At 35.5% G+C, this 24,871-nt stretch overlaps 1 protein-coding gene across 1 annotated transcript in view; it reads left to right on the forward strand.

Moving 5' to 3' along the window:
* The window catches only part of LOC148940718 (neuropeptide SIFamide receptor-like), a 292,968-nt gene that overhangs the window by 119,462 nt on the left and 148,635 nt on the right, over positions 1-24,871 (forward strand). The gene's annotated exons all lie outside the window — the stretch shown is intronic.

A 24,871-nucleotide genomic window follows, 5' to 3' on the forward strand; every position in this document is an offset into this window, starting at 1 on the left:
ATTCATTTCACACCTATAGACTAGCAAGGGAGCTGGCTAAAGAGCCAAAGATCCCTACAAATGACGGGATCAGACCTTAAAGTCTCGCATATACAGCCTGAATTCCAAACACTCCCGCAAAACCCAGCAGAAGCTGTAACAAATTTTTTACTTACCCCTACTGTTTCCCAGGGTCTTCTTCTTCACGTCCTTCTTTTTCTCCATTCAAATTGTGGGTTACCAAGGCTGCATAGCTTGGGTGCCTACCCAGCTGAAGAATGTTTACTGCCAGAAGTAGCTCCAATATTGTAACATTACTCTTGAATTATCACTTGAGAGTAAAAAAACTTAGTTGCTGAAAAAGAAGGTGAGCCACTACTGCTGGAATGCCTACTGATAGGCTGCCCTACTTATAAACAAAATTAAATATAGCACATAGTTATAGGCAAGCACCTTTGGCCCAACCCTTCAGGAAAATCTCAATTGGAGTCCCTCTCAATAGTCAATATCAAGTCCAGGTGTGTCTTAAAATTATCTTTGGCCACTATGATGGACAGTTGGGTCAGAGCAGAGGGGTATGTACCGTGAGTAAAACTGAGCACAAATTACTCTGGGAGGTGACCCAACAGTAGTGGAGTACATAATGGTCTGAGGTATGCAACCATATATGGGACACTAAAAATAGCCAGTACTACACCGGTAAGACCACTGAGATACTATATCTAGTCAATACTACTGACTGCACACCATATATTAATTTGACATATCATTTAACACTTAACACTTGATAAACAAGAACAATGACCTACATAAACTTTAAATGTATTATACTAAAAGGCGCCGAGGATGTAAGAGAGAGAGAGAGCGGAAAGTAAAGGGTTAATAAATTCTCATTACCAATATTTCTTGCAAAATCATTGACAGGGAGAAGTATCTAAACTCTAGGCCTCACGAGATAAAATATATTCTTAGAATTTCAATTTTATAGAATTTGAACTATAATTCTGTCTACGATACCTGTCAGAATATGTATACATATGTATACATATATATGAGTATCATATGTATACAATTTACATTTTATATTTTAAAAATGTCACAAGTTAATCTTTGGCACTTAGAATTTTTGGACTGATGATTTATAGGAGATATGCATTAAGTGAATTTAAAGCGGGAATTTTAAATGTATTACATTAAAAGGCGCTAAGAATAGAATTTTCATATTATTGAAATAAAAAGAAATAAAAAAACTAAGCCAAAAAAAGAAAAAAGAAAAAAACTGTCATTACAAATATGGTTTTTCTAGAACGAAAAATCACTAGTATCGTATGTATACAATTTTTATCTTGTATTTTAAAAATGTCACAAGTGAATTTCTTCGGCACATAATTTTTAGCAGCAAAAGGATTTTGCATCATTTCACAGAATCAAGAAACTATACAAATGTTCCAGAATCTATTGTTTTGCAGTTTTAACTAAATCCTTCCATTATCGATTAATACAGGTATTTTCTTAGCATCAAAAGGATTTTACAGTATTTCACAGAATCAACAAACTATACAAATGTTCCAGAATCGATGATTTTGCAGTTTGCATGTAATTATTAATACAGGTATTTTCAATACAGGCATTAATACAGGTATTTTTCATGTAACTAAATCCTTGCATCATCGATTAATACAGATATTTTTTAGCATCAAAAGGATTTTACATCATTTCATATAATCAAGAAACTTTACAAATGTTTCAGAATCTATGATTTTGCAGTTTGCATGCAACTTAAACCTTCCAGTATCGATTAATACAGGTATTTCTTAGCATGAAAAGGATTTTACATCATTTCAAAGAATCAAAAACTACACAAATGTTTCAGAATCAATACTTTTGCAGTTTGCATGTAACTAAAGCCTTCCATTATCGAATAATACTGGTATTTTTTTTATCATCAAAAGGACTTTACATTATTTTACAGAATCAAGAATCTATAAAAATGTTCCAGAATCTATTCAAGAATCTATACTATTGCAGTTTGCATGTAACTAAAACCTTCCATTATCGATTAATACAGGTATTTTTTATCATGAAAAGGATTTTACATCATTTCATATAATCAAGAAACTTTACAAATGTTTCAGAATCTATGATTTTGCAGTTTGCATGCAACTTAAACCTTCCAGTATCGATTAATACAGGTATTTCTTAGCATGAAAAGGATTTTACATCATTTCAAAGAATCAAAAACTACACAAATGTTTCAGAATCAATACTTTTGCAGTTTGCATGTAACTAAAGCCTTCCATTATCGAATAATACTGGTATTTTTTTTTATCATCAAAAGTACTTTACATTATTTTACAGAATCAAGAATCTATAAAAATGTTCCAGAATCTATTCAAGAATCTATACTATTGCAGTTTGCATGTAACTAAAACCTTCCATTATCGATTAATACAGGTATTTTTTATCATGAAAAGGATTTTACATCATTTCATAGAATCAAGAAACTTTACAAATGTATTAGAATCTATGCTTTTGAAGTTTGCATAGAACTAAAACCTTCCATTATAGATTAATACAGGCATCTTTTTTAGCATCAAAAGGATTTTACATCATTTCACAGAATCACGAAAACATACAAATATTCCAAAACCTATGCTTTTGTAGTTTCCATGTAACTAAAACCTTCTATTATTGATTAATATAGTATTAATTTTGCCTCAAAAGTATTTGACATGATTTCACAGAATCAAAAACTATGCAAATTATTCAGAATCTATGATTTTGCAGTTTGCAAGTAACTAAAACCTTCCATTATCGATTAATACAGATTTTTTAGCATCAAAAGGATTTTTCTTCATTTCACAGAATCTAGAAACTATACAAATGTTTTAGAATCTATACTTTTGCAGTTTGAATGTAACTAAAACCTTCATTATCGATTAATACTGGTATTGTCTTAGTATCAAAAGAATTTTACATCATTTCATACAATCAAGAATGTCGATGACCAGCCATCAAGAAACTACGCAAATGCTCCAGAATCTATGCTTAAGCAGTTTGCATGTAACTATTAATTCAAGTTACATGCAAACAGCAAAAGCATAGATTCTGGAACATTTGTATAGTTTCTTGATTCTACGAAATGATATAAAATCCTTTTGATGCTAAAAACTACATGTACTATCGATAATGTATGATCGATAATGGAAGGTTTTAGTTACATGCAAACTGCGACAGCATAGATTCTGGAACATTTGTATAGTTTCTTAAATCTGTGAAATGATGTAAACTCTTTTTGATGCTAAAATATATCAGTATTAATCGATAATGGGAGGTTTCAGTTACATGCAAACCGCAAAAGTATAGATTCTGAACATTTATATAAGTAGTATCGGTATACACAATTTCAACCATACATTAAACCATACATTCAGGCCTACAAGAATATGCTCAAAAGTATAATATATATGAAGCGTACAAGAAACTGGTTTTTTGTTATTGATAAGAATTGCATAAGAATGTATCGTTTGACGTAGACATTTTTAGGAGCCAATCACAGATAGCGATGGTTGCTCAATATACGATAACTTTATTGGTGATTGGATTTGAATAAAAGGAATGGTTTTTATTACAATTCATATTAGTAAGAGAACTGAATTCAAAGAGAATACTTTATTTGAAAGGATAATAGTGGTGAAAAATGAGTGTTATATTAATATTATTAGAGAACAAAGATGGATCCATCAGCGGCACCGACACGTTAGTACCCAATGTAGCTTGGGGAAAAACTGGAGGTTCCAGACTGTGCCTTAAAAGGGGTTATATATATGCTAAAAACGTGATATCATTACGCACATTTTAGCAGGAGGAGCAACTATGTTTTGCTGGAAAAGTGAATTTTGTCCGTATAAATAAAATTCAGTCAGCATTAGATGTCATATCGAAATATATTGATGAGAACAAAATGCATCAGTGAATATTATTGTTGTAATTATGCTCAATAAAATTGTTTCTAAATCAAAGGTATTTTTCTTTCTATAGTAGACAAGCGTACATTTTTTAGAGTAGAACAAATTCTGGTTAGTCTGTAGTTGGTTGTGAGAGTGTTAGGACTCTAGAAAATGGATAGATTTGAGAGAGAGTGAATCATGGGGAATCTAGTTTTTATGGAAAAACGTTTGATTCTAGATGACAATTTTCTAGAGTTGTCTATTCAAAGGAAGATATTTTCTCAGGGAATACTTGTCGATATAATGAAAACTGATTCTCCATCATTAGACTATTGTATGAAATTTCTATATCGTGGTCCAAATGCATTTACAAGATTTATTGATATATTGATCACGACACGGCAAAATGATATTTTGGATATGCTTTTAAACATTAGTTTAGAAATTTTGGACTTTTTTTCTCATAAGAAAAGATGGCGCTCAAGGATGTTTTACTCCTCTCTCTCTCTCAGACGATTTTTTGTTGTTGCTAGCTCAGTTTCATTGTGACGGTCAGAGGGTCAAAACATGAAAAAAATGTCCCATACATGTCCATTATGTATATACACACTGGGCAGCAGGTCATCATGTGAGAATTGCACAATGATTGATGAGTATGATGAAAAGTGTAGATTATGCAACCCGTGTACATTGCATAGAGGATATGCTGTACAAATTAAAGGTTGTAATTCCTGTCTTGAAGAGGTGTGTGACTCTCATCCTAGAGGTCATCTATGCTCTAATTGTCACTATGACAAATGTAACCAGTGGGAGAATACATATCCTGGTATGACTGGGAAGAATCCTAATTACGATTTTTGTTAAATGCAACGACACTGGTATCATTTGTGTTTTTGATAGTTCTGAGAGAAGAATCCGGGTCACCGATTTAACTGTTTGAACAACAAAAGAAAGAGGTTTCAACGTCATCGTTGTGAAGACAAAGCGTGTTATGGTTAAAAGCCAACTGTTTTTTGTTTGACTGTGATGGAGTGTGATTCGACACTTGAGGACACTGTTTGTGAAATTGCTTCAAGTAAGCAAATTGAAACATGTGAATTCTATAGAATGAATGAGAATAGTATCATTACCTATACAAAGAGATATGACAAGAGTGAATTTACACTCTACTGTAGAAAATTTGACCCTGACATTGTAGTACATCAGGATCCGTACACTATAAATTCAAATAATCTATCTACATTAGTTGATGTCGACAAATACATATACATGGTAGAAGAAGCAGTCTAAAGAATAGAAAAATCATTTTATTATATATATAATTTTATCTCTTTTATTAATAAAAAATTTCACCTACATTTTACGAACATTTTAATCTCAGGGTACTAAGATTAAATTCAAATATATTTGTAAGTACATTCTCCACTAAGAACTCGTTCAGTCAATGCCAGTAAATTTAGAAATTCAAAAACTGCTTGTAGGTATAGTTACGATATCTGAACGTGAAAAAGAGTAGCGTATGAAAGCAAAATGTCTTAGTCATTAAATATTGTACTCTAAGTTTATTTTGAATAATGGTTATTCTACTGCTTTCAATAAGGTTGCTGATGTATGGCGTGTAGCATTTGCAAAAAAGGCCAAGAGGATAAAAAATTCAATATTCTTCGCTGTTTAAAAGATACACAGTCAGTTGCCTGTCTTCAAAGTCGATGGACTGCTATTAACAATGACTAGGGTATTGTTAACACTTGGAATTTTTTCAATGAAGTCCGAAGGTAAGCAATAGGACTTGTACTGGGACATGTATTGTTCCATACTAAATACGTTGATTATTTGGTTTGAGTTCATGGTGCTAAGTCTATTAGAACACTGCCGTTGGGTGTGATTTCCCAATAGGTTTCAAATTGACTCAGTGATATTAGCGTGATATTCTCAGTCAGATCATCGGCAAATGTACACTCTAAACGTGCATTCCCAGTTCGTACTATGCTCATATCCTGAGTACCAGACAAGTCCAAAACAATTATCCCATGATTTTTTGAAAACATTGAATCGGTTATTCCATTTTCAAATAGTTGAGAGTCATGATCTAGGAATTGCCTGGTCAACTCGTACAGAGTTCTATAGGATTTTTTGTCAAATGATAGAGTATACAGTGGAATACCATTCACTTTGCACACAAGGCTAGATAGACCAAAAAAATTAAAATCATGGGGGGATTCAGTCCAGGATCCAACGGCACTGCCACTCTTAACAAATGCCAAAGCAAGATTTTATGAGATTTCTTCATTAATAAATGATGAATCGCTATAGCTACGACAACTATTGGCAATGTGACGTTGATTGGTGATTGTATGGGGGACAAGAAGTTTAATGTTGTTACCATTGGCTCTTAGCTTTTCCACTGCTAATGCAACAGAGCTCATAACCTGTTGTTTTCCGACATAGAGAATTGACGATGTGATAATGACATTTGCATCGGGTGCTGTAGGAAGTATTTTTCTCAAAATGAAATTCGATGGGGCCATCTGTAACTTTATGTCAATCTTGACATTGGGGGGTAGCCATTGGGATATATTGAATATCTCTTGATTTAATTTTCCAACCAGATGATACTCCTGGGTCACTGCAGTAGTCAATCTGACTTTTTCTTCACCACAACATTTAAATAAATAAATGTTGATGATAAATCAATGAAATAGTCTTCATTGGAAAATATTTGAAAGTGTATATTTTCCGACAGGGTTTGTTGGGGGTGAAATTGTTCATACTAGCCATACTTAACACTGACATCAACATTTTCAGCATTGAATAGATTCAATGAGGAACTAATTGATGGATATGATTCCTTGTGGGGGAGATATGTCATCTTAAGAGAAGAAGTCCTTCTTTGATCTAACAATCTTTTTCTTTTTCTTCTTCTTCTGCTGCTTATTGGTTTTTCTTGTTTTATTCCTCAAAGTCCTTGTTGATGTCCTTCGCTTCCTACCTGGGTGGAGACTGATGAGTGAATGACGTGCACACATCCTTTTCAGACCCTCCCTATTTTGTCGAGATTTTAATTGCTCACCAACGGCTCTTGCTGAAGATCTAATATTTTCCTTAACACTCTCCTTGAAATTCTTGCCCGACCCCCAGTCCTGTAGTGTTGAGGCAGCAAAATTTGATGCAGCCGGTAAAAGATATTTTCTGGCAAGGGGTAGTGCAGAACGATATAGCCTAGCAAACCAGCTACCAAGACCATAGCCAGACATTGTAATACGCCCCTTGTAGTAGTCCAATCCATTGCCTATTTGACGTGGACTTAAAGCACCAACATAACAATCGATATCGGGGCAGACAAATGGAATTCTTCTATTGCTCATTTTAGGTATTTGTGCCGTTATCGACAACGGGTTGAAGATGATATGTTATCACTGTTAGGGCTTTTGCTACTTCTAGAGATTCGCCCAATTCACCTCTTAGTTTGAACTGTCTGAGCTCCAAATATGAAGCGGTTACAGGAATATACTGAAGATGCTTTATATTGTAGTGATGAACAAGTTCATCAAATGTTTTTCGCTCAAGAGCATGTAAGAGGGGTGCTTTTGAGTTACCAACACTTGATGTTTCCAAAAAAAATATATACTGAAATATGCAACAGTTCCAGGTGAGACCTGGTGAATAATTGGCAAAAATTACTTGATCCATCACGTGAAAGGTGCCAGCGTTTTCCCCGTTGATCATATTCTGTTTAAAGCCAAGAATGTCGCTCAGATTATCATTAAGAACAATTATTTCAGTCTCAAAAGGTGAGGCATCGTAAACCTTATTCTATACTAATCAGTAATCAAAATGGAAAGTAGTCGTTTTGCGATACGAGATTTTTCTATTTATTCCACAACGTAATTCTCTCATATCATCGTATTGCCTATATTTCAACTTGACATGTGTGTTATGCTCATATTTAGAAGTCTCAACCCATTTATAGTTGACGAAGAGTGTCAAGTCAAATGGTATAATTTTTAAATCGTACGTGCAATCCTTTCTACGGATGACAAAGATATTTTTGAGAATAAAATCGAATAGAGCCACTTCATACGCACCGTCAAATTTGATGGTGGGGGAGAGTTTCGTCCAAAAATCACTTGTCGTATTCAAGTCGTTGTAGATAGGATCGGAAACATTGGACATAAATGTTACATAGAAATCATTGGGCATTGTCAATATCTTCAACACCGATCCAAGAATCAAATTCAGAGTTGTATCCTAGCCACAAAACAAGTAACTGTTTCTTACCCCTGCGAGTACGAGTCTTTAATATCTTTTCAATTTGATAGATTCCACTATTATTTTTAACTTTTTGTAGTTCATAGTCATAAAAGCCGCCGAGAATCCCTTCATCTTTGGTATCGCGCAACGATAAGCTATGGGTTTAGTGTCTAGGATTTTCGCCACTTTAAAAAGTTCTGTGGACCACAAGTAATTCCCCATTTCAAAAACATTAGTTGTTCTATTAATTCTGACAGTCTCACCAACATTGAATTTATTTTTAATCTTGACAACCGTTTCATTGTAATATTGTGTAAGAAAGATGTCAATTGTATCATGATCTTAATGATTAAACTCCGTCCGTGTTTAGTTGGACAATGCTTGATGAGGTTGTTTATTATAAAAAATCATGATTTTACCTAGAACACAAATAAAAGTCAATGTACTTTTCAAAGTACATAATGTTGAGATTGAAAGCCAAATAGTTCCTATCAATCGTTTGACCAATGCATCCTTTATAAGACTATGACTATGATAGAGCAGTGTACTATATTTCTCTAGTACTTTTGCAACATGGGTATTCACAAATTTATTATCATAATCCGTTTGAATTTTTTTATATGAATCCTGTTCAAGAACACTTTCAATGGAGCAATTTCGACGCCTATCTTTGATAGCAAAGGAATTTCATATGAATAAAGAATATAAACACTGATTGTAACTAGAATGTACTTGTATGGTGTATTGTGATGTCGTTGAATTTCATCTAGAGTCAGGAGATCTGCTTGCATTATATGCAATGGAAAAAAGGCTTTAGTTTTTCGATATTGATTAGCATAAAGTCTATGATCTCTATGTAGACTGTAACTTGATTCATTTTGTAGGTAATCTTGTACACTTTTAGTTTGACAACCAGTTACTTTGGAAAGGGTGTTTGTGGTACTTAAGCTCTCTATCTCGCCAATATTTTCAAAAACACATTTCAAAACTTCAACCCTTTTGAACGTAAACACGTAGTGTAACGCCCGCTACCCTTTTATATGCTCGTTGTACTTGGTGATGGTGACATGATACGTTTTCACTTTTTCCTCCCCATCATTGTCAAGTTTCCACTAGGTGTGCTAGTATTTTCCAAGATTGATTTAAAATCTTCGTCTTCTTCATGTTCATATTTTAATGGTGTTGTTGTTGTTGATGCATGTTCATTTAATTTTTTTAGAATTTGTCTATTGCTAATAAGGCTTTTGGGAAGTTTAATGTATTTAGAAAGTTGTATAGATGAGCGTCAAATGATAATAGTCCTTTACGATTTGTAACCATATCATAGATTATATCAAATAGATTGTAGCTCTTGCCCTGAATTATAATCCCTTTCCATTGCTATCAACTTGAATATGATCTTGAACACTGTCCATGAGATAGGTTAGGAGTCGTGTTAATTTTTCAAGCAATGATTTGGGCGATATATTTACAAATTTAAATAAAATTTAATCTAAATCCTCCATCTTTAATTGTCTTCCAGCAGCAGAATCCTGAAGAGATGATTCTATTTTGTGATCAATACCAGTGGCCTTCGACCGATAGGGCTTATGTTTGTCCACTCGGCGAAATGCATCTTGAAGTAAAAGCATTTTTTTATCATCCTCAATATTCTCGTTGTCAAGGAATTTCTCAGATTGTTCTCAAAGTGTTCTACGGGTGACAGAGCGAGTTTTATTGGAGTCAATTTATAGGGTTTTGCCATTCTCAAGAAAAAACAGTCTACAAGTCTTGCAATTTTCGGCAGCATAAATGTCAAAAGCCTACCACCCGCTTAAAAAAGTCGTTTCCTTTTAAAAGGATTTACTTTGCTTTTCGAGGCCAATTTAAGTAAAATGGAAGGATGTTGCTTTTCCTGTTGCTTAAATACTGCTGGCAGTTGAACATTGCCCTCGGTCAAATTTAAATAAAGTTCAGATATTAGATTAATGAAATCATTGCCAATACCATGTTTGAGTATGGCTTTCCTAAGCGATGGTTTTGAAGTCCTTAGAACTGAAAACAGATGTCTATTTCCTTGTGGTTTATTCAGCGTAATGATATCGACTAATAGGTCTTTTTGGTATTCACAGTGAGATATTCTTTAATTTCATTGTCAAATATATATGTGATTACCCGCAAATACTCACGTGTATTTCGACTAAGACCCAATAGGATGTAGTCGTAGAGCTTATTAGTTGCCTGATTTTATGATGAGAGCATAAATTTAGGAGTGCCTGGATCGATTTGTTTATTGAGAGTTATTAGCGAGCTAGAATCACGAACAACTCTGTAGATGATATAGTAGGTGCAGTTCAATGCAAGTGTTTGCATACATTTGCTCTGATGAAAGAGGTTGTGTAGAACCAGAGTAAGGGAAATCTGTTCATGATGAGAGCAAACAGTGAACAATTGTAGCATTTCCTTGGACCTTTGTTCAATAGATTCAGCCAGATCGTCAATAATCAGCCAAGAGTTTGCTTCAATAATGTTGAAAACATCAAGTCCCTGTATGAATTGTATCTGCACCAGTCCCGTCGTGGCAATTGCTTTTATTTTATCGTATGACTCCTGCCAAATACTGTAACAGTAGTAGATTTTTTTCGGCTTTTCCATAAATATTTTATCACAATTTTTAATTATTTTAGTTAAGAGTGTTGTTTTGCCTGACATTGACGGCCCACACAGAAACTATGTGAATGGTGTTCTAAATTGATACATGTTCCCTTCAACAGTTCACCTAGCCAACTAACTGTAGACTATAGTTGTCTAATGACTAAATAATTTTTCTATTACTACTCCGTTCAAGAAGAAGAAGAAGAAGAAGAAGACGAATAAAGAATAATATTTTCTTTTATTATTCACACATAAAAAAGTAACAACACTTAAAAAATACTACATTGAAAAAATCACATTAAACATGAAAAAAATACACTTTTTTAATTTATTTATAATAAAAATACAATATTTACATAGGCACTAGAAAAAACACTTAAATAAATACACTTTTTTTCTTTTATTTATAAGAAATACAACATTTAAAGAATAATGCATTTGAAATAATATCAAACACTTTTATTTACAGCATTTTAAATTTTGGGATCCCCCCGGGCGGCCGCTGCAGCGGCCGGGGAGCGCCTCGGGAAGTGCCGCGGGCCGGGAAGCGGGGGCCCACTGCGGTGGGCCGGGGTCGAGGTATTAAATAGTGGAAATTGCTATGCCTTGCACACACATTGAAAATTATTCGTGATAAAGAAAAAAAAAGAATTTAAAAAACACCCCATGACCCAAAAAAATCCCTCCTACCCAATTTATACTTTTTTTTAAGTCAATTTAAATACATTTTTTTAGACTGAGTTGTTTTCTGTAAAATATACAATAAACAACTGGGTTAATTAAATAATTACCGGTTGGTAGTACCTTAACAACGTCCTCAAGTAAATATAAATTTTCCGAGATTGCAGACATGGCATTTTTATAAAATCTAATAGTGTAGTTTTTAAATTGTAAATAACGAATCTCCATGACTTTCGCCCTTGGGACTAAACTACGTTACACACAGTCTATATACACACACAAGTCGAAATTATTTTTTAAAATATGTGTAGGTACCCCCTTGCAAACTTGTTTGATATCCTCTTTGTGTGTTTCCACACAGTATACCTTCGGACCAGGAAACACACCACTGGATATCAGATCGGTACTCGTTTCAGATTTTAAAATAAACTATTTAAGTTATGTCGTACGTTTCAAAATCTTCAAGTAAGCGTGCTTATTCCAGTTAGATTATGCCATTTGTCATCTAAAGCCATAGCCTTTTCACGACTAATGGTATAGGTATTCTGTTTTTACTTTTAACAGGAGTGAATCAGTGTCCCCGTAGTACACTTGAACTTGTCCCTTAATCGACCACTGTACCTTGCATATATTATAATAAAATGACAACATGAGTTTCTTGAATATTTCCGTTATTATACTCCCACCTGCAATATTTTTATTTAAAACAATGTTCCTTTTCTTACGGCGTAGGAGCACCATATCAGAGTCAATGATTGTGAACGATGTGAAGTTTGGATCCGCAATTATTCGAGCACAATCTTTGGGATTGGTTACAATGTCGCAACGACTTCTGTTTCGGACGCTCTCGCACATTTTACCGAAAGCTGAGTTCAAAATGATTTTATAGACTTCTTTTTCAACTTTCGTTTTCGCTTGATAACGCTTACTGACAAATGTGTAAATAAACGCATTAGTATAGGTCTTTTGATCAAATTGGGGGGCCCTATAAAGCTTCGCCATATTATTGAATACCGTCCCTTTTAATAGACTAGGATGAAGGACGATATTCTATTTAGGGTTGAGATCGGCAATTATTTTTTGTTTTGAAAGTACCCAAAGTTTTCTCCAGCCCTCTATTAAAGATTAATTGTAAGGGCTCAGAGAGTCCCTACCCACAGGTCTATTTATGCACGGAAAAAAAGTCTTATACCGAGTCATGGATTTCCATGGGTATTTCAACGTCAATTTAAAATAGCCATCCCTGTACCCTATTCTCCTCAACGCTGGCAATGTCGGGAAAATTTGAAGTAGACGGATTTTCACGCCACTTAGAAGTTACAAACAGAAATCTGCAGTTAAATTATGCAGGTGAATAAAGAGAATTACTCGCCAAAACAACTGCATTTAACTTTTCACCGGTTTGCTATTAACTTGAATCAAGTTTCATGTTGTAGTATCCATGAATAACATTCCCCCTGCTCATTTACAGCTATAACACCCGTAACTAACCCACATCGGCGATCCAACCTATTTCTTCTTTGCTTCTATTGATCATCCAGTACAAAAACAGAATGTGCGGAACAACCCAATAAACTCAGTCCCAACAAAGATCTCAATAGATTTCATTTAGATTTTTGCAACAGAAGTCCACAAGAGTAGATATGTTACTGGCTAGGCAAAGTTTACAATAATCCCACCCATTTTTAAATCCGCCCTTTGCCCAAACCCTCTTAGCAAATTCGTAATCGCTAGTGGTGCACTCAATCTCAGTAAGAGAATTGTAAAAAGCTTCAATGGGCGGTAGTGACACCTCATCTAGCCTCGAGCCAGAGTTGTAATAATCATATTGATATATACCCTTACACGCTAATAAAAAATAAAATTCATCTTCGGGGAAACGCTTTTTGAGGAGGGGGAAGCTATCAAAACTTTCACTGGTTTGTATCTGAATGAATTGACTTAAGTATTTGGGAAAGAAGCTGAAAGAGTCTAAGAAATGGATTTTTTCAGGCACGTGTTACCCTTGTCAACTGTTTTCCACATGAATTCTAGCAGCAGTAGCTTCTCCGATGATTTGGGTATGATATTATATGAAAAGGAACCATCTATCCATGCGTCATCTACAACTCCACCCTTGGCAATGCGGGCCAACACCGGTAAAACAAACTTTAAGTCGTAATTGGAATTTTGTATAAAAACAGGTACGAAATATTGTTGTTTAACGTTTAAATTGCATGACTGATGTGCTACCCCTCTCCCGATACTCCCTCCCGATGTAATTTCCTGCCACAAATGATCATGGTCGATCACCTTCCTCCTCCCTCCATTCCCAACACCAGCATCAAATTCCCCCTTGCAAACCAAACATATTTTACGATTTTTAATAGCCGTTATGTCATCTGGTGGTAGGAGCATAGGATAGTTTGTGTAACGAAGGCGCGAAATTGCACCGTTCGCTGTTTTGATTAGACTGACCAATGCCGAGCGCATGCAGTCTTCATCGTCACCCAACATCTCAACTATATCCAGCACTTGCATGGTATTATTGGAATCTCGTTGCGCATGAGCGTAAGAGACCCCTATGGCTTCATGTATTTTAACACGATTTGAATTTGACGGATCGCACACGTCTGCCAGTTTCGCTTCGCAGTCTAAAGCGATCTTACTGCTTTGCAAGAGCGTGTTCTGGAAATTTTTAAAACGTAAGATCGCAGTATCTCCGCTTACCGTCTCCACAGCCTGGTATCCATGACGTTTACAGTGTTTCATGTGATTCTTTAACTTTAAATCAGAATCGAAATCTTGAGAGGCATGTTGGACAGTAATAACACACACCACCCCGATGTTTACCCTCTCTTAGAACCCTACTAATATCGGTAATTGGATTAAAATGACCAATTGAATTGGGATCAGTGGGTTGCGTATATAGAAGCCACCCTCAATGTTCCACTGATTCAATTGAAGGAACCCGCACTGGAAATAATTCACCCTTCTTATCGGAACAGTGACCCTCCTCAAATTTTGTTTCAAACTTTAACACCGTGACACCAATCTTTAAATGTGGATTAGCCCGCTCGAAAACATCTATTCCTATTAGTGTCCCGGGAAATTGACCATTTAAACAATTAAAATCTACTATTGGGAACTTTGAACCCTCCCAACCATTAACTGCCATTTTATCCAACTTTTTCTTAGTGGCATCTTTTTGAAGTGGTCTGTAGGTGCCAATTAAAAATGCATAATTGAAGCACTGTAGCCTCCTATCGAAACAGATTTGTTGTATCCCCTTACATACCTCTAAATCTGAATGATATTTTAATTCAATTGATCTCTCCCTAGCCCCACCTCTTAAAATAAAATCCTTTTTGAATCTACAAATATTAACATTTAAACTTTCAATAAATAAAACCACGGATCCACTACCCCCCTCGTTATAATTTGCCCACTTACTTTGAATGCTATTAGCCCAATTAAGAAAAACCTCCCCGTATTTTGATAAATGCGGGCGAATTGCCAATATCTCTGTGTGCAAGTATTACGTATACATCCCTCTCGCATTCTTATTTAGAAAAAATATTTTTAGTGCTATTAATTCTTTTAAACTGACCCCCACCCCCCACGCCCCCATCTGGTTGTAATGCATTGCTCATCCAGTTTTATGAAATAAAAGTTTAATGGCCAAGGGAGAGTGGATTAGCTAACCCGACACTATAACGTTGAAGGGATCACCGAATTTAGCGCTGTAGACCTTTGTGTGGTGCAAGGCAGAGTTAGATAGAAAAAAATCTGGAAGAGGGGGTAATTGTGTTGTTGTTGCTGTATTAATACTACTAGTACTATTACTAGCACTAGGTATATCATTAAGCGGAATGGTGGGTGATGACATAGAATTGTCAATAGAGCCGCCCCAAGTCTTTTCAATTGCAATGGATGGAGATGGCATGAAGTTCCCTAGGCCTGTTAGTATGTATTCCAGGCTGTTTGGGGATAGCTGATCAAGCCAGCCTGTATTGTCCTGTGATGGAATTTGTTTATAAGGACCTGGTTCAGATGCACAAGTAACATCCCCTAATTTCTCTCGCATAAATTTGTCTGCCCACGCCGGGTCCTCGATCATGTCAATGTCACAAGTTAAATCGTCTATGCTGGCCACATCCCCAAAACAATCATTAAGAAAACCCCTGTGCCACTCCATATTGTCTAGAACTAGTGCAGGTTCATCTCAGAACTCCATTGGCGGTCCTAGAATTTGTTCATGTCCAGTAAATGTTGATGTTTCATGTTCCAATGGTGCTGCTATTTCATTAATCTATAGAAAAAAGGTTTATTTTCTATGTGAAATAAGCATTAATATTTAATAAGTACCATTTTTCCGCACCACCCACCCACAAAACTCAATTCCTCCTAGAATTATTTAACTTCCTAGTCACCCCCGCCTCCCAAAGAAAGTTAAGAAGAAAACAATAGCCTTATCTGTATTGTAGATTATTTGTCGTTGTATGTTTACCCAATTATTGATTACACAATAATTTCCCGCACCATCCATAAAACTCAAATGCTCATAGAATAATTCAAAGTGAATACCTAACCCCACCCTTAAAAGATCAGAAATACTCAAGATACCTATTTGTACCGGACTGTTTTTCTACTCATATGGTTATCAGGATATTCAACAAGTATCATTTCTCCGTACCACCCACCCACAAAAATCAATTTGTCTTAGTATTATTTAAACTATATAGTTACCCCCCCTCTCCCACAGGAAGTTCAGAAAAACTTATTTATAGTGAAGCATTTTTCTACTCGTATGGTTACCAGAATATTTAACACGTACCATTTTTCCACACCACCCACCCACAAAACTCAATTTCTCCTAGCATTTTTTAAGTAAATAATCACATATAGGGTAGAGATAAAATATCTACATTTACAAATTCAGACTGCACTTGTATGCCTGAAGCCCCTGGCAAAGCATGAAGGGGGGTCCCCTACTGATCTTGAGTAGAAAAGAGCGTTGTCTTATGAGAAAGCATCCATTCCCTCTTGAATTTTCTGCCAGGTTGCATAGTGGTCTGTGCAGAGCTGACACTGGCATGAGAGGGTCCTGGTTGGTCCAGAGAACTTGTAATGGATGGTCGTGCAGCTTGCATTGATGTGGTACCATTCCATGTTGGTCTCTTTTCTGGGGGAGAGTAATTGCATGAATCCACCTCCTCCTCCTTAAAAAAGAAGAAAAGTTTAGCAAGGAAATAATAGCCTCTCTTTTACAGATAAATTGCCCTCTAAAGTTTATTCTGATGTCTGTAGCTCTCTATGTCTTAGCGCTTTAGAAATCATTAAAAAAAAACTTCTAAAGTAAAATTTTAGAAATTTTGAGTTTGGGGGGAAGGGGAATTTGAGAAACATCTTGTCATTATATAACTTATCCTATAAAGCTGATTATGATGTTTTTAGCGCTCCATGTCTTAGCGCTTTATAAATATTTTAAAAAGCTTCTAGTTTAAAATTTTGGAAAATTTTGACTTTGGAGGGAATGGGGATTTCAAAAACATCTTGGCATAACTTGACTTTGGGGGGAAGGGGGATTTCAAAAACATCTTGGCATAACATAATTTATCCTCTAAAGTCGATTCTGATGTTTGTAGCTCTCTATGTCTTAGCGCTTTAGAAATATTTTTAAAAAGATTATAAAGTAAAATTTTGGAAAATTTGGAGTTTGGGGGGAAGGGGGATTTCAAAAACATCTTCCCATGATATAAATTACCCCCTAAAGTCAATTCTGATGTTTACAGCGCTCTATGTCTTAGCGCTTTAGAAATATTTAAAAAGCTTCTAAAGTAAAATTTTGGAAAATTTTGAGTTTGGGGGGAAGGAGGATTTCAAAAACATCTTCCCATGATATAAATTACCCCCCTATAGTCAATTCTGAGTTTAGTGTACTATTCTTCAATTAGTGATTTTAATATCAATTTTTTTAGTATACCATAACGCTAGACCCTATTTAAAATTGACAACATTGTTCAAACATCACTTATGCATCGCATTTCAAAGGCTTTATTCACCTTTAATTTGACAATAAAAAGAATCTACACACACACACACACACACACACACACACACAGACACACACACAACAAAATAGTGAAAATCATTACGTTGTTATTGAATTTGCAATATTCATTATACTTTCTCAATGAATTATCGAGTAGACAGAAAAATAAACAGCGCATGCACCGCTCACACACACAGTCAATGTGGCATCGTTCCATCTTGCTCCCTATCAATTCTGAGTTTCTGGCTAGAATTACACAAAACCCGTCTTAATCACCAAGCTTTTGTTTTCAGATACGACACGTGCGAAGTTTTTCTTCAAAAGGGACTCTTTCTCTAATTACAAACACAGATGCCTATATTTAAACCGGAAAAATCTTTTTGATAAATGTAAAAAGTACATTTTTTAACTAAATAACTCTTTCTACAGCGCAGGGGGGGAGGGTTTTTGTTTACATAATAGACAAAAGGACGTACTTTGTGTTTTCTAACGAATATACTTATAATTTTGTAGGGTTTTTATAGATGTAAGGGAGGGGGGCTATGCCCCCCTGAAATTTGAATTTACTGGTAAAATGATTTTATTTGGAAATAAATCAAGAAATTTAGTAATCTCTACTCACATTGGAAATTGAAGTATCCATTGCTTTAAAGTTAATAATATTCAGTGTACTATCTATGATACGTTAAATCATAATGAAAATTAAATCGTAAGGTATGACCATTATATACAAAATCTCAAGGACGAATAAAAAACCAGTCCTTTTATTTATAACCAATCACCACTCGAGTTATCGTATATTGAGCAAGCACCAATGTCTCTGATTGGTTCTTAAAAAATGGATGTTGGCTCGAAAAACAGTCCGGTTGAGTTATATAATTTCGAGCATACTCCCAAAACATGTTGGACCACATTATACCGTGCCAGCTTTTAAAAAAAAATGTCCACGTGAACTTACGACGCACATTCCTTGAGCAATAGAACCTTGACTATTGTTTCATAACATGCTGGGGCACTTTGTAGCGTGGCAACTTTTAAAATCTCCATGTCAAACTCTAATGTCACACGCGTGGGTTTTCCATGTATTTTGTCATGTATCGTTCATATTGTATACACTTTTGACCATATTCTTGTAGGCGTGAATGTATGGTTGAATGTATGGTTGAAATTGTGTATACCGATACTACTTATAGAGTTTCTTGATTCTGTGAAATGGTGGAAAATCCTTTTGGTGCTAAGTAATACCTATGTTAATCGATAATGGAAAGTTTTAGTTCCATGCAAACCGCAAAAGCATAGATTCTGAAACATTTGTATAGTTTCTTCATTTTGTGAAATGATGTAAAATCCTTTTGACAACATAAAACAAAGCAGAAACAAAAAACAATTAAGCTCTTATTCTTGACTGTTCTTCTCGAAACAAATATAAAATCTTTACAAATGAAAAATAACGATTTAACTCAGCCTACTCGACACAGAAAATATGGAAAAATCGACAGACCTGAATCAAAGTATCAAAACCCATCCCAATCATGGTTGCTGCGACAGCTGCAGCCTAGTAAATAACGGATCAAGCTCCAAAAGTAACCTTTTACCTTAGACCTTAGTTCCTCCAGTGCCATCTGTGGCTCATAGGACATAGACGAAACCACTCCATTCATCGTGCATGGTTGACGCTGCGATGATTTGCTCCTATTCAGGTGTCAGTGAAGTTTAGGCCATCTTCAGATCCCGGTCCACTGTTATGCGCGGCGTATTCATCAGGCGACCTCTTCTTTGCCTATCGACGGGTTTCCAGCTGTGTGCGAATCAGCGTTCAGCGAAGATACGGATCAGCGTTTTAAACAAAAGTAAAGATTTATATTAAATTAAAAACGAGTGTAAATAAAGTCAAGTAATAATTCAAGCTTAAAACAAGCATAAATCACTATTAGTGGGTAAATAAGACCTAGAACAAACATAATTTACAATAAATATTCAAGTAAAACTTGAAAAACGAACAGAAACTATCATAAAAATGAGTAATGCCAATGTTGCCTACGCTCTCTAAAGACCAGAACGTCAGTTCCACTTTACTGAAAACAAAATATGTTCAAAACCTTTCCTCTTTTATAACGTCCATAAATCCAAAACTGAGAATTTCAGGAATGAATATCAATGGGCATTAAGTGCTGTAATTCTCTCTACAATCATTAAGACCTTTCAGTAATCCCGGTTAGTATAGTGATTTTCTTTCTCTTTTTGTTGATGTTCTGACAGATAAACACATGCGGCACGAAATAAAATTGTTTTCAGTAAAGCATAAATGAAGTCCTGGTCTTTACAGGGCTTTGGTAGTATTATTGTTTGTGGTAGTTTTTACTCGTTTTAAGTTTGACTTTATTATTTATTGTAATTTCTGTTCATTCCGGGTTTCATTTATTTATTGACAGTGATTTATGTTCGTTTTAAGCTTGAATAAAAAAAATAACAAGGCTTTTTTTTAACTGAAAGTAAGGAGTGACATTAAAACTTAAAACGAACAGGAATTGTTCCGTAGATGAAAGGGGTTGTCCCCTCCTCAAGGCCTCGCTCTTTACGCTAAAGTTTTGTGTTGTTTAAAAAAATAAAGTTGTGAGACAGAGTCCAATTTTAGCGTAAAGAGCGAGGCGTTGAGGAGGGGATAATTTCTATATGGAATAATTTCTGTTCGTTTTAAGTTTTATTGTCGCTCCTTATTTTCAGTTAAAAAACTTGTTTTTTTTTATTTCATTTATGAACGTTTTTGAATTAATGCAGCTTTGATTTTGGCTCACCGTACATGAATAATTAAAACGAAATTTGCATATTAATTTTACTTTTTTTCTCGAAATTTTGATCTGACGTAACTTACGTAACGAACTTCTATATTCGTATATTTTTATTACGTGTATTAGGGGGTTTACCCCCTAGTCAATACCTCGATCTTTATGCTAAAGTTCAAATTTTGTTCTAATTCTTTAAACATGACCCCATAATCACAAAGGCCGTTAAGTAGAATAAATAGCTCTGATGAAAGTACAGCAATAATTTTAGCGTAAAGAGTGAGGTAATGACTAGGGGGCAAACCCAATTATATACGTACCACTTTTTTTTCGTTTTAAGTTTTGATGTTGCTCCTTACTTTCAGATGAAAAAATTGTTTTTTTTATTTAATTTCTGATCGCTTTTTAAATAATGCTGGGAAATCCTGACCCCCTTCATAGCAATATCCGTTACCCCATGAAAATTTCCTCTATGGAAAGATACCCCAGGTACTCCCCGGACCCACCCCCACCCCCCCAAATACCAGAAAAATTCCCCCCTGAAAACTTCTGTATATTTCCCAATAAACAATACTATATGTAAACATTGGACAAAGTTCATAACTTGCAGACCTTCCCCCGGGGATTGTGGGGTATTAAGTCATCCTTAAAGACACATTGTTATTGTATTTTTCGACAATGCTGATCAAAATGGCTATCTCAAAATTTAGATCGGGTGACATTGGGAAGAAATGAGCGTGGGAGGGGGCCTAGTTGCCCTCCATTTTTGGGTCACTTAAAAAGGGCACTAGAACTTTTAATTTCCGTTTGAATCAGCCCTCCCGATATACTCTAGGACCAGTGTGTCGATACGATCACCTCTGGGGAAAAGAAACAAAAGAAAAACAAAAAAAAACAAAAAACAAATGGTCTTTCTTCAGGCAAAAAAAATTAAAAACTCAACATTTTTGCAGATAGGAGCTTGAAACGTCTATAGTAGGGATCTCTGAAACGCTGAATCTGATGGTGTGATTTTCAGTTAAGTTCTATGACTTTTAAGGAGTGTTTCCCCCTTTTTTGAAAATAAGCCAAATTTTCGCAGGCTCGTAACTTTTAATGGGCAAGACTAAACTTGATGAAATTTATATATTTGAAATCAGCATAAGAATCTGATTTGTTTGATGTATCTATCGGTATCAAAACACCGTTTTTTACAGTTCCGGTTACTATTGAGCCGGGTCGCTCCTTATTTACAGTTTGTTACCACGAACTGTTTGATTATCATTTGACTTTATTGACGCTTATCTTTGATTTAATATAGCTCTTTAATTTTCTTTGAATGCTTCTTTTGTTGGATTTTTTTTTTAATTAGTAACATAAAATTCCCAATGAAAAAGGATGGCTCAAGTATGAAATTGGGTGTACAAAGTCCCCCCTCCCCCTCTTGCTTTATCATAGGATTTTTAACTACAACACAATTAGGGAAATGAAAGAGAGCCTTCTGTCAAATCAGACAATGTACTATGTTCACTATCCTCCTTTAAATATTCACGAAGTAGAAAAAGCAACAACAAAAAATGAATTACTTGTTCAAGACACTTGTTTTCAGGAAAACAGGATATTACCTTAATTTGAATTGTTCATTTATAACAGAAAGCATGTCGTCAGTATAAATGGAAAGGCTAGACCTAGGTCTTACACGCTAGCCCCTCACATCAATCAGGAAGTCTTGTTGATTGAATCCACATGTTATCCTAGTCTGACAATGAACCGAATTGGCTCAAGGACTGCAATACGAAAGCAATACTACTAATAATCTTTGAGTTCCTTCATTTAACGCAATAACAACACACTTGTGGGAGAAAAAGAAGCATGCATAGTTGCAAGTTGCGCTAGTATGAAAATGGCTTTATCATCCGTTCTGATTTTATTCTACGATTTTTCGTGAATTGTTTCAATCAGCCACATCATAATATTAAAAAAAAATCCTCTTGTATCAAAGTAAACGCACTGATGTTGAAATAGTAAAGAGTGAAGTGACTCCCATGTATTTTTTCCCATACACTTTACATGGAAGTGGTAGGATGAGAAAACTGGGAGGGAGCTAATTTGATTGAAAATTTAAAATTCACCTACAATTTTTAAAGGGTTGAAATGACTGGAGAGTAGCCATCCTTCTCCCGTACGCGTTTCATCCCCAGACAACATTCGATGCGGATTAAAATTTACAGATAGTTATTTTTCCCAAAATACTCAAAAGATTCACTGTGTGTGCGTCCAGGGATGAGGAGTCTCCCGCTGCCCCAGAAGCAAGGACTTTAAATTGTACATATTGTTAATTTTTATCAGAGGCAATGCTTAGCGATGCCTAAATAAAGAGGCATGTGCCTCCCGTCTGTCATTTTTTCGTCCCCGGTCAAATTGAAGGGGTGGTCACTAAAATTTTGAAGGGGTCTCATTCGATTGAAAATTGAAATTTTTAGCGTCCTTTTTATGGGTCTAAAGGGAATAATTGGTTTTGAGCCCCTTCCTGTGCCGTTTTGTGCTACCAGGATCCCCCACTTTAACCCCTAGCCACCCGATCAAAATTTTTAAATGGCTGTTTGATCAAAATAGTCGAAAGGTTCAATAAAGATAGCTCTGAAGATGAGATGACCCCAACAGGTCCTTGTTTTATTGTGGAAAAACGGAGTAAGTGTTCATCTGACCCATAATCTTCAGACATCGTTCTTTAGACTTTGAAGATCGCAATTTTTCTTAAGAGAGAGTGTTAGGGGGCCGAGAAGCCGATTGGAAAGTTTCAAGCCAATTGAAAAAGAGGTTCTTTGGCCCTTTTTGGGTCCAAGATTCACGCCAACTAATTTTTTTCCATTTTTGTGTGAACTATGGGGCCGCATTGTCCCAAGGAATTTCGGGTATAAATACCAACCCCACACACTCAATTTTTGGCTCAATTTTAGGAGATATGTGCCCCCAATCTAGTCTTTATAGATATTACGGTCCAAATGTGCAAGAAACTTAGAGGTCTAAGTTTCAAGCCGTTCAAAAAAGAATTTTACTGATCCCTTTTGAAGGAACCAAAACTTTTTCAATTTTTTTTTATCTGTGCAAAGTGAATCAAAAATACAATTTTAGAGTTAATCAAATATAATTTTGGGCCATTTTAAGAACCAATTTCGGGAGGATCATGCCCCCAAGCTAATTTTTTCTATATTAGAGTCCTCTTGGCCCAGGTACTTTTGTCTGTAAGCTTCAAGCCGATCCGAGTTTGCCGAGATCACACGAAACCCACCTCCTATTCCTTCTGCATATAGTCCTGCCCCTAAGCCCAGGCAATGATCCTTGGAAGTTTAAGACTCGTGGAAAAAATTTTGTTGGCCCGTTTTTGGGCTGAAATTTAAGGGGACCTGTGTCTCCAAAACTAAAATTTTTCTTGGATATTGAGACCTCATCGGCCAAGGACTTGGAGCTACAAGTTTCAAGCCATGCAGACAAAAATTTTATTAGCCCTTTTTAAGCCCCATTTTCAGCTTCATTTTTGGCAAATTGGGGCCCACTTGACCCAAGGGCTTTCAGATATAAGTCTTTCGAACCAGTTTTTCTACAAAAAAAGAAATTGTGAATGATGGAACTCTCGGCCAAAAATAATTTGGCCAAGGACTTGCAGCTGTAAATTTCAAGGCGTGCAGAAAAAACAATTTGTAAGCCATTTTTGGGCCCCATTTTTGGATGAATCAATAATATTTTTCAGCTTCATTTCTGGCAAATCGGGGCCCGCTAGACACAAGAAATTTCTGATATAAGTCTTTTCACCCCAGTTTTTATACAAAAAAGTTTGTGTATGAGGGGTTTCTCGGCCCAGAAACTTATGGGTCTCCGTTTGTACCCAAAAATAGTGCCTGGCTCTTTTTAGGAGAAACGAATATTCCCCCGCCCCTTTCTTCTTGTACAATTGAGATCTGTTGACCCAGACAGTTAATGATGTAAGTTTTGAGACAACTAAAAAAATTATTTTGGCCCTTTAAGGCCCAGTTATGTGAGGACCGTGCTCCCAGATTATTTTTTTATTTTATTCTTCTTGGCCTATGGACGTGTGTTTGCCAGTTTCAGACTAGATCAGAGGCAACAAGTTTTTATTCTGACACTCTAGTAGAGAGGGGTCAGAAGGTCCGACGATTACCACGTGGTTTATGGTTTTCTCAGTGAGAATGAAAAAACAGGAATTTTCTCACTTGAAAAACCATGAATTTTCTCACATTTATGGTTTTTTTCTTGGATGGTTATGGATGATTTATGGTTTTTGTCAGTGAGAATTTGAAAAAACATGAATTTTGTCACATTTATGGTTGTTTTTATGGTTTTTGTCAGTGAGAATTTGAAAAACAGGAACTTTCTCACATTTTTTTATGTTTTTATGTTTTTTGTCAGTGAGAATTTGAAAAAACAGGAACTTTCTCACTGAGAAAACCATAAACCACGTGGTGTAGTCACGAGTCAGAACACCTGTGAGGCAACAAGTTTTTATTCTGACACTCTAGTAGAGAGGGGTCAGAAGGTCCGACGATTACCACGTGGTTTAT

The sequence above is a fragment of the Artemia sp. Qi Xiang Cuo genome, chromosome 19, assembly GCF_049724085.1.
Source record: "Artemia sp. Qi Xiang Cuo chromosome 19, ASM4972408v1, whole genome shotgun sequence".
Taxonomy (NCBI): domain Eukaryota; kingdom Metazoa; phylum Arthropoda; class Branchiopoda; order Anostraca; family Artemiidae; genus Artemia; species Artemia sp. Qi Xiang Cuo.